This window comes from Choristoneura fumiferana, chromosome 14, assembly GCF_025370935.1.
Source record: "Choristoneura fumiferana chromosome 14, NRCan_CFum_1, whole genome shotgun sequence".
Lineage (NCBI taxonomy): Eukaryota > Metazoa > Arthropoda > Insecta > Lepidoptera > Tortricidae > Choristoneura > Choristoneura fumiferana.
In genome coordinates this window covers 1,075,627-1,087,544 of record NC_133485.1, presented here as the reverse complement: position 1 = coordinate 1,087,544, position 11,918 = coordinate 1,075,627, and positions in this window count along the sequence as shown.

The window sequence follows — 11,918 nt, the reverse complement described above, 5'->3', positions numbered from 1 at the left end:
TAGGCACTTTGAAATTTTTCACAGATATGTATTAACAGTGGCCGCAACAACAACAAATACTAAAATAATATAATTACAAATTAAAGGGGGTCGTCATACAAGAAACGTGTTTTTTTCCGCGTTTTTTGGTTGCTAGACGTTATTAGCTATTTCGGTTGAATATTTACCTCTAAGTTTGCGATTTTAATGATGTTTTATAAAAGCTTCGATAGTATAATATAGTGACTGTCTGATTGTGTGGTTTATTCGTTTTTGTGCAAAATTAATAAAGCAATTTATGAACCACAAACCTCAATGAAGCCAACTTTGATAAAGCGCTGCCCAAATCCACACCGTATTAATCATTATGTTTACCTATTGTTTTTTACACTAAAAAAATCATACTAAGTATTCAACACTATTTACAAGGTTTATAATACAGTTTGAAATTTATTCACACTAGTCGAGCTTCTTATTATATAATTACACAACATACGAAGTCCGCCGAATTTCCCGCGAATGAACAGAGTTGACAGCTAATTTTTTTTTCTGCTGTTGCGCATGGCAAGAGTCTGAAGCGCTATTCAGCCTCCGAGAGGGCGACAGCCAAAGAGGATGAGAATTAAAAATTGTTTTTTATTCAAAATACTTGCACCTAATGCTTACATTTTGGTGATATGTTTTTATTAACTTGTAATGTAATGTAAGTTATGTTTGTTCAGGTGGAATTAATATTTTTAACTTAAATTTGAAGTGGATATCTTCAACCGATTAAGCTGAAATTTTTCATGCATGTATAAATCCGATGACAATGCAATATTATTATGACGTAGAGCTGATCCGATGATGAAGTTAGATGTTGGCCATAGAAACTCTGTAATAAAACGACACGACTGCATCGATTTTGGTTCATTTGATTGTGCTCATTTGATTCGTCTTGACGACTACCTACTTTGGTAACCAGGAGCAAAAGGTACCGCCAGCAAAAAAGCTTGTATTAGAATTTTTTACAAAAAACTATTACTGAACTATTTGTTTTTAAAACATTGTACGGAGGTGCGGAACCCTTCATGCGCGAGTCGCTCGCACTCGCACTTGACCGATTTTTTATTTCATGTGCGATTTCTATTATTGGAAAAGTAAAATGATGGTGTTGGTTTCCAAGAAATTGTGAGAAATAATTAATTAAAACGCAATAAAATACAAAAAATAAATTGATTGCCATAAAAAAAAGCTTTTGCAAATTATTTAAGAATACCAACATCAACTTGAATACCTCTCGACCTCCGATATTCTCTATATTTGGTCAGTACACGTTTGTATTATCGCATTCACTACAACTGCTTTACTTAACACCGTGATAATTATACCTAAATAGTATCTTATGATTCTAGAACAGTTGATCTACAAATCAATCTTAAAACAAAGAAAATAAAGCATATATTTGCTTGAGAGATAGACCAGCAATAATTGATACGCGTGAGAAGCTGAGAAAATCATGGATGTGCCAAGTTATGTTTGTTTTATTATTAAAATTTCATTAATATTGGCTCTGTAATGGATCTCGTTTGTTCTTAATATTCATGCAAAGAGGTTATTGACCTGAATAAGCCGATCGTCTGGGAAGTGGGTTCGATACTGGACGGAAGACAATATTCGGAGATGTATTTGATTTATTACCCGACTTCGCAGAGGAGGGTTATGTTTTTCTAAATCTGGCTTGCGACTCCCACGAGGGGATCAGAGAACCATTTGGGGGGTCACAGTCCACAGTAACTTGAACTTACTTAACAGACACAGACACAAATAAGGAAGGTTATATTTCACATTAAAAAACTTGAATCAAAACACTAAATCAAATTTGTAATGTTTCATTTCGTTTTATACATAAAAATTCAAAACATTTGTATAATATTCCTAATCAAAGAATTATGTGATATTTGTATAGTATTATTTTGTATATTATTTGTAATCTATGGCCTATTTCTTTATTGTGTAAAGGTTGCCTGGAAGTGATCGCTCTGAAGCGATAAGTCTGCCTTTTGCTTTCCTTGGAATTTTTGTCTTCTTCTCAAAAATTTTTCTGTGGTACGTAGTAAAGTAATTATGGTGTTCAATAGAGTCATTATATTTTTACATTTAGGGAGTTTCCATTGGTTAATTTTAACTGACGAATAAATGTGATGCCGTCTTCGTGTAATCGAACAAAACAAACAGAGACAGCATCACATTTATCCGTCAGTTAAAATTAACCAATGGGTGGTGAAACAGCCCCCAATCCTGCAACATTTTTTTTACATTTTCCTTATTGATCCTGATTGAGTCGTAATAGTTTTGCGACGCCATCACTCCACACATCATTATGGTGCCATTATAATCATAATAATAAATAGTCGTTATATAATCACGTAGCGCGTGCGCATCCATACAAGTATGAGAATCAGCATCGGTGATGAAGCATCTGTGTAAACTATGAGTGTCATTGCGATGAACCTTATATATCCAACAGTGGACGTCTTACAGCTGACATGATGATGATGATGATGAAGGCGTTAAAATCTTCCTACCTGATCATTCTAATCATCACCAGGTCAGCAACATATATAATTATGATCGCATCAAGCATCTGTGGCATCCAGAGATAACATTTACTAGAAAGCCGTATCTCAAATATTCTGAACGCAAATAACAACTCATAGTGCAAGCAAGTCTGCAGGGTACTACGAAACTTGAAACTCGGTACTTACACACTTATACTATTTTATATGAGAGCGAGAGGGACAGTACGATACGAACTTCGAGTTTCAAGTTTCGTAGTAGCCCTGCAGGAATTTATTGTAACCTTTCTTTATCTAGTAAACGCGGGAGCACTGGAATTTGTTGTTTTAATAGTCATTATTTGCAGTATGTAGTGAATCTGCACTTCTTAGGGTTCTGTACCTCAAATGGAAAAAACGAAACCCTTACAGGATCACTTTTCGTCCGTCTGTCTGTCTGTCAAGACCCTTTTTCTTCGGAACGCATGAAGGTATCAAGCTGAAATTTATATCAAATACTAAGGTCTACTGTTCCTTAGAGCTGTGAAAAAATTAAACTTCTTAACCAACGCAATCAAAAGATGCAGCCGTTTATGCTGCAAATTTTCGAAACTCGCAAGGGAATCAAAACCTACAGGGTACTTCCCGTAAACTCAGAATCTTAAAATTTGGTATAAAGGTAGGCTATTATAACACAACCAACTAGAAAAGTCTGAAAATCTTGATTTTTTATATCTGTCTGCAAATATCGTAGACCAATATAATCTGACCCCACATTGCGTTCATTTTGCTTAAGAGTAGCTCTGCATACCTACACTGGATGTATTAAATCACTCGGAAAAAGCGAGAAATATCTTCAAGACACGATTCCCGTTTACTTACATACCTATAAATGTGTACGGAACCCTCGGTGCGCGAGTCCGACTCGCACTTGCCCAGTTTTTAGGGATTCGGAGCCAAAAAATTTTTTTTTATTTATTTATATATTCAAATTACAACTTAGGTACTACACATTGTATATTCTCGCCAAACTGCTACGTTTGATGGCGAGACGCGCTCAGTTTTCATGCAATTTTATCCTATAATATAAACTAGGTAGGTAGGTACTTAACAGATTCGCAATGGCAGGTATTTACATAGAAGGTATACATTCAAGGCAAGTCTAGAAGATATTCTTTGAGTCTGATCTTTAACATAGATTTACTTAGTTTAGGACTTTGTCTTAATAAGTTAATTTTATTAAATAATTTTGGTACAGGTACTCTGAACATCTTTTACCATAATAGTTTTTCATTTTTGGCTGGCAAAAAAATTGCAAAAACGGAACCCTTAGTTTCGCTATGTCTCTCTGTCTGTCTGTCTGTCCGTTTGCTCAGGGACTATCAATGCTAGAAAGCTGTAATTTAAAAACTATGCCGAGAAAATGGTACAATAAAAAATTAAAAAAAAAACATTTTTTTAGGGTATCATAATTCGATTGCTTAGTAGCGTAGCGACATCTCTTGTCTGGGTGAACGGTTGGTTCCGAAAGAGTGTAACGTCTCTCGATGAGAGCGGAACATAGATGTCGCTAGTGCTGCTGCATAAGTAGCGTAGTAGAAGTAAGCAACCTGAGACATATCTCATTCATATGCATAGGAAAAATTCGTGTCTAGATTCCTGTCCAGCGGTGGTGTAGGGGTTATAGCACGCAGCACGGATTGCTGAGGACCTGGGTTCGATTCCCAGCGCTGGTCTCTTTTTCTGGTTTTTCTGTGCATCCATGTCTCAGTTCGTATTTTTAACTGACATTGGTTCACAAAACATTCTCACACATCTTTTGTGGATACGCAGCCTTACTGAGCCATTTACACTCGATTATATTAACCTATTCCCAAATATTTTGGGTCAAGTTAGATAAAATCATATAGAATTACATTGTCGTCAGGTCAGAGATGAAATTAAAACACATGTCATTTTGCGATAAAAGTGAATAAAAAGATAACTGGGTTCCGAAAAACTGTATCTGAATGTGTTATTCATACAATGATAAGGAAAATTGGCTTTTTGGGGTATTCCCATTAAACTTTTGCTCGTTTGTTTTGATTAATAATTTACAATTATTAACGTTTGGAAAGCCTCCTGCAAGAGTACACATTTATCGCTTAATCCCACCCACTCTCACCATCCATCACTATCACCACTACCACGCTAACGCGTTTCGAACTTAACCGGAGTTCATCATCAGAACAATACAGCCATTCACCATGCTACCAGATGTTAGAATAACAAACCAAAACAATCATTGCCATTGAAAATTCCGAAGTACTCGTACACACAAATATTTTACAAACTTTAACCTTCACCTAAAACTACCTTAAAGTTTTATTTATTTACAGTAAAAGCATATGTTGTTAATTCGAACTAATATTGTATAAATTAAACCCTAGCCAGAGTAAGGGAGAAAAGGTAAAAAAAAGTAGTTCGTGAGCGAGACAGAATGTTTTGTCTAATTTTTTTTGGGAGCGCCAAAGTTCGCATACTCTTCGCTAGCCATATCATAGTTTTAGTCCGAATCATCGTTTGTCATACTTTTTTTCCACTGAAACCATACATTTTTCTAAAATTTTTAAGTGGCATCCTATAGAAAACTATAGGTTAGGTTAGGTTTGTTATATAACTATTCTGAAGAATTATTCGATTCAGAGAAAAAAGAGTTATGACAAACGATCGTTCTGACAAACATTACATTCGACTTTCAATAAGTATGCGAACCGATATGGACTCTTTTTTTTCATTTATCTGGCTGTGCAAAGGCGGAAGGGCAACCAGTATACTAAATTCAAACAAATAGGTATAATTTAAATGCAAATTCAAAGTAATTCTACTCGCATGACTTTCGGTTACATCATCATCACGCTATCATGAATCATTGTGATGACTAATCAGTTCCCCTGAATTTCTCCCAAATAGCTGAATAGTTAACAAACCAACTGTACCGTTACCAAAGCAGAAAGCACTCAATTTTATACTCAGTTGGCAAGTGTTAAGATATAGACATTCTTGTAATTCGTTCTTAATTTGTAAGGAAAAATGGTTTTCACGTAAAACCGAGTCTGACTACATTCAAGGAAAAGTGCTATGTTGATGACTTTTTACCGGGATGGTAACCACATTACTGTTGTCAACCTTCATGTAAATTACCTATTGATTGATTAAGATATCACAGATATAGTGCGTAAAGGTTTTCCATTGTATTTTTAACCGACTTCAAAAAAGGAGGAGGTTCTATGTTCCAATGTTTGTATATATTTTTTTATGTCTTATCGGAAAAGTTCGTGTTTATCGTGCTCTCTCAAAATTAGCTTCAGTACCCATCGTACACCCGTTTTGACATTTGACACTTAATAATAAAGTTACATATTGACGGATGTGAAAATATCACTCATTGAATACAATAATAATTTGACTTCTTGATAGACTTGTGCTGACTGGTACTGAATAAAGAATATTGTATTGATAAACAATAATATTAAATAAATATAATGTTACACTTGACACCCAAAATTGACCTAGTCCCAAACTAAGCAAAGCTTGTAGGTACTATGGATAGGCAACGGATAAACATACACTTAAAACATATTAAACAGCCACGACCCGAGAACAAACATTCGTATTATTCATAATAAATATCTGGCCCGGCCGGGAATCGTACCCGGGACCTCTGGCTTCGTAGTCAGATTTCTCTAACCACTTGACCATCGGGTCGTCGAATTTTGTATTGTATTAGTAGGATTTTCACTGTCTGTAGGTTATTATTATTAAAACTGACAGTCGAATAAAATATCGAACGCACGTATTTATTTGTTTCATAACTAGTTATATATTACGTAACGTTTCCACGTTTCCACTTACCTTTACTTACAAGCTATTAATCAACACCCCTTGTCACGGAGATACTAAAATGGAAAAAAAAAGTTGAACTGCGAACAGGCGAACAAACAAAAAGTCGGTAAAGCTCCGCTCCAGCCGCTAAGCCCGAAACTGGAGAAGAATCAATTTACTTCACTAATCCGCTGTTATAATGGCCGTTCTATAATTCAGGAATTGAATCCTCGGCGATGAAAGTGAAGACAGTGGCAGTATAGGAAGCAAGAATAATTTAATTTTGCACAATTTAGCGTAACAAAAACCTTACTTTTTACTACTCCTTATCCTTCGTTACAAATATTATAAGTGCAACAACTCTCTCATTTTGTTGAAATCGGGGAGATAAACTCAGTGTACAACGGTAGATATTGCAGGTGGTAGGACCTTGTGCTAGGTCCACCCGGATTGCTACCACCATCTTGCTCGCTAATCCTGCCGTGAAATAGCAGTGCTTGCACTGTTGTGTTTCGGCGTGGAGAGTAAGACAGCTGGTGAAATTACTGGCACTTGAGGTATCCCATCTTAGGCCTCTAGGTTGGCAACGCATCTGCAATCCCCCTGGTGTTGCAGATGTCTATGGGCTTACCATCAGGAGACCCACTTACTCGTTTGCCATCCAGTCGAAAAAAAGAAGATAGTAATGCCCTTCTACACGACACAGTATCAAGAAAGTGTGCTAAAATTTCGTTTTTGAAGAAAGCTTGTTTTCTTGATTTTACTCGTACTTGCATGGTCATCCAAATATCTCATCTATACCAAATTCCAAGTCAATCCGACTGGCTAACAGTGGATTAAAATCAGTAGGTAGGTATGCAAGATTTAAAACAAAAATATAGGATGAGTCCGCTATTTCCATGAATTCCATAAATTTTGATGAAATTTGGTATGTGGAGATTTTTGAGGTGGTGTTATCTCTGGGAAAACGCTTATAATTGAGTTTTAGCCCGAGAAAAGCTCAGTCGCGCAATTACTAATAATTAATTATGCCTTAAGTCAAATAAAAGCTTGCAAAAATACGTCCTTACTGCCTTCCTCGAACTATGCACCGGCATAAAACTTCCAACATAAATAACTCTCAGTTGAATCTCTAAGGGGGCCAACAATTTATGAAGACCAATCCACCTTTATCGTTTTAGAGGACACTCCGTTTAACTTCCCAATTCTGGGCCACTGTCAATACATTTCAGTAAAAAAATGGCCCCTTAGAGTAAACAATGCTATTATTTAGGTTAGTTCCTATTTAGGTAATCAGGAATGGGTCAGTTAGGAATTGTTATTGATGTCTAGGAGCTTTTTTTTTTTTTTTTATTCGACTGGATGGCAAACGAGCAAGTGGGTCACCTGATGGTAAGAGCTTAATATCATTATCATCATCATCATTATCATTACCAGCCGTAGGACGTCCACATAGGCCTACCTCATAGGCCTCCAGTTGCTTCAGTTGGAAGTGGCCTGCATCCATCGTGAACCCGCGGCTTTAACCAAGTCATCCATCCATCTCGTTGGTGGACATCCTACGCTGTGCTGGCTGATCCTCGGTCTCCAAAAGCTCTGAGTTTAATATAGTGTGGACATAGTGCTAGAAAATCTCGTAAGGCTGGCGTGAACTAAAGTTAATAATATAACTCCTAGTTATCTGGTAACTTTTGGTTAAATAGTACAATATATGGAGCTGTTATCTTTAACCCAGGTTTAATGGTTCTTTGTTATTGCCTTCATTTAATTCTTATTTCGTCTCATTTCTGGACTCATGGGACCCTCACAAGTTCATATCTTCTACTATCACTACAATTTTTTTTATTTTTTTTGATCGAGTATCGGAGGAGCAGGTTAGGTTGTTCATGTGGCGATCACAGACATAGCCGATAAAAACTTATAACATGAAAATTTACTTCAAGAGCGTCTTATCCGTAAATTTTATGTCTCTCAAGTTACTATCCATAAACCTGTTTTAAGGAAACTGAAAATTTTAAAACTTAAACACTTTATTTTATGGCGTCTTCCCTGAGCGTTTCTGGAAAACTAGGATGAGAATATTTCATAGAGCATAACAGCTGCTTTTAGATGCTCGGAACCTTAGCCCAACTGGATATTCTAAGTCGCTATTACTTGGAGATTTGATAGCACACATCACTAGCCACGTCATAGTAATAGGTGGCACAAAACAGATTCGACACTCATTTGACTACCGCTATATTTACCCGGTAGCCAACCCATCGCCGAAGGGGTAGGTAGCAGTCGTGGAGTAAACTACTTACACTATTTTAACCGTGCTTCTCCACTACTAACCGTGCACTACGGAAGGGTAAAATAGTGTAGTTCATGGCTCTCTCTTCTTCGGTATCTTCATTGAAGGTCGTGTCTAGACTAAATGGATGATGGCTCGTTGCTCTATGCTTCTCCATGTTTTGTATCTCTGGTAGTATTTAGTGTCTCTGTAACAGGCAGGCCAGGTTATGAATAAGGAACACTGCAAATTAACGCATGTATTTAAGTTAGTTCTTGCTCACATTGGAAATATGTCAATCAGCTACCACAGAACATAGAGATTCAATTAAGAAACACCCACCAGTTGCCGAACGGAAAGTCAGACCGGCTCAAGAATTAACAAAGTCTTTTAAGTAGTTTCGGAGACAAACACAAAGCATACTATTTCCTGGAATACTTCCTGTAAGCGACAGAATCCGAGAGCGAGGGCGGCCCACAATTACAAGGGAGCTGAGGATTTCATTGCCAAATATTTTCCTTTATCCGTTAGGGTGTGGTGCAAGATGGGTTAGCACAGCGAGAAATGCAGTCAAAAATATGTCCTTGAAGACTGCTCAGAATTTACTTTCTTGTGTGCGATTTAATTATTAAAGAACTAGTGCTGTGGATTTGGTTTTGATTTAAAACTCCCTATCTAGTGGGAATTTTGAAAAATCTAACAGTTACTTATCTACATAGCAACAGGATCATCTGTGTTAATTTCATCCTTATTCATCCTAGAGCTTAAGCTAGCTGGTCGATGTGACAGTCTGGCACTCAGATTTTAGTCACTTACGCCAAAAGACACATGGTTTTTGTTTAAATTAAGACACCAGCGCTGGGAATCGAACTCAGGTCCTCAGCATTCCGTGCTGCGTGCTATAACCCCTACACCAACGCTGGACAGGAGTCTAGACACAAATTTCTTCTATGCACCGTTTATCTCAGGAACGCGTAGGAGAACGCGTCAGGGACGCGTAATTTGAAATTAATATCAAATACTCATTGAGAAAAAGGTCAGTAAAAAATTAACCTCTAAGTCTACGTAATCAAAAGATGCAGTCACTAAAAATGTGTTTCCATCAATATAATTCATAATTCATTTATTGCATAGTAATCAATAATATTTTTTTCTCACTAAGAGTAGACTCCTGCTTTTTCCTTACACCACCCCCTTAGGCTTTCCCCCAGTCTTCATTATTGAAAGGTCGCAATATAGCCTCCTCCCCTGTCGCACCCCTTAATTAGGGCATCTGTTGTGATATTACGCCGAAAAGGTATGTGTCCGTCTTAAGAAAAATGCGAGCGCTTAGGGCTCATATTGATTTTGAAGAGTACAAAATGAGTACTCCTATGTCACTATACTCTTGACAAACGTTGAAGACTGGCAGTAAACCTTCATGGTGTTTTTATTAACATTTCATTCTGGTCTTTTCGCCTTCCACAACGCAGTGCAGGAGACTATTTAGTTCATAGTGTGGGATTTTTATAAATGTTCATTAACACCTTCACCAACAACATTAGATATAAGGTCTTGCGAACTTTTATAGAACACGCATATAGTAAGTAAGTTAACTAACTCAACCCAGTCTTGTGTAATATTATAATTATACCTACCTAATTGTTGGCAATTAACGCATTTTCTTTCTTTCTTTCTTTATAGTTAGCAATAGAGAGAACAGATGGCTGTTGGGGTTGACGAGATGGACGGATGATCTGGATAAAGCAGCGGCGGGTTCACTGTGGGTGCAAGCTGCCAACCGAAGCAACTGGAGGTCTATGGGGGAGGTCTATTTATGTCCTACAGTGGAATCCTACGGCTGAGATGATAATGATGGTTTATTTTTGGTGACCGGTAACTTTCGCTCGTTAGTGACTATTAATATTCTTATCTACAACTTTTATCCTACCCTAACTCATGGTCATACTTCCTGTGCACCCATCCTCTTCTCCCCTATATGAGTAAACGAGACACCAAACTAATTACGTCCCAAGATTCGTATATCACAATGATAATTAACAGTACAACCCTTAAACTTGCATCAATTAAATACCGACCTTAAATTCTAAGAATTAAAACTTAAATTGCTCCGGCTAAGAAATAAACAAGATTTACAGTGCTTCTGTCCTTTACATCTTATCTACCATTTTTGCTTTGCAGTTGGTGATTTCTTTGACACTTAGCTTTAAGGTTGTTTTTTGCGTGTTTCCGATGTGTATGAGTAGAATGTTCTGGAAGGAATGAGGTGTACTATCCTAATATTGACAGTAGACTTAGGAAATGTGTCCACACGAGGTGTCGGTGTTTATTTGACGAGCAATAGAAATAGCAATAAGATGGGAAAAGATACTGGTGAGAAACGTGCATAATAAATGTGAGTCTGTCTGTTTGATAATAATATTATTATGATATTTTTAGTACCAGAACTTTTATTAAGGAAAGTTATGTAAATCAATTTGTCATACAACAAAAAAAACGCAGGCATCCTGCCTTTTTAACCGACTTCAAAAAAGGAGGAATTGAGTGTATGTTTTTTTTGTATGTTTGTAACGTGACAACTCCGCCAATTGTGGACCAAATTTCAAAATTTATTTTTTAGTTCTGAAGGACATACTTCTGAGGTGGCCCCATTGACACCAAGTCAGGATCTGCTGATGGGATCTTAGAGAAATCGAGGGCAACCCTTGAATTTTTAAAGCCCACCTATAGCGATTTTGGCATTTTTAACATCAAGTCAAGTATTTACGTTTAGAAAGTATCATTTGGTGAACTGGACCCTGATAAAGAAGACCATAGGTACCGGTACTCTGTTATAAAATGATATAACTATGCTATGTTTGAGCTTAATGAAATCGTTGTGAGATGCACTTTGTGTACACTAAAACTATGAAAAAAAAAACAAGAAATGGAACCCACTACAAAAACCCATGAAAATAATTTTCTACTAGTTTGAAGTCGGTGCCTCAGCACGAGCCAGCAGGAGTGATTGAAGCCCAATATGTAGAACAGTGCGTAGGTGAGGTAGGCGACTATAGGTTCACTCCTGCTGGCTCGTGCTGAGGCACCGACTTCAGACTGGTAGAAAATTATTTTCATGGTTTTTGAAGTCGGTTTCAATTTTTTTTTTTTTAGTTTTTAGTCTTACAATAAGTCAGAAATGGTTTCTTTTTCGAAAAAATCTCGAATAAAGATAGTGGATCGGCAAGTAGGACTTCTATCAACGAGATGGATGGATGGCCTGGAAT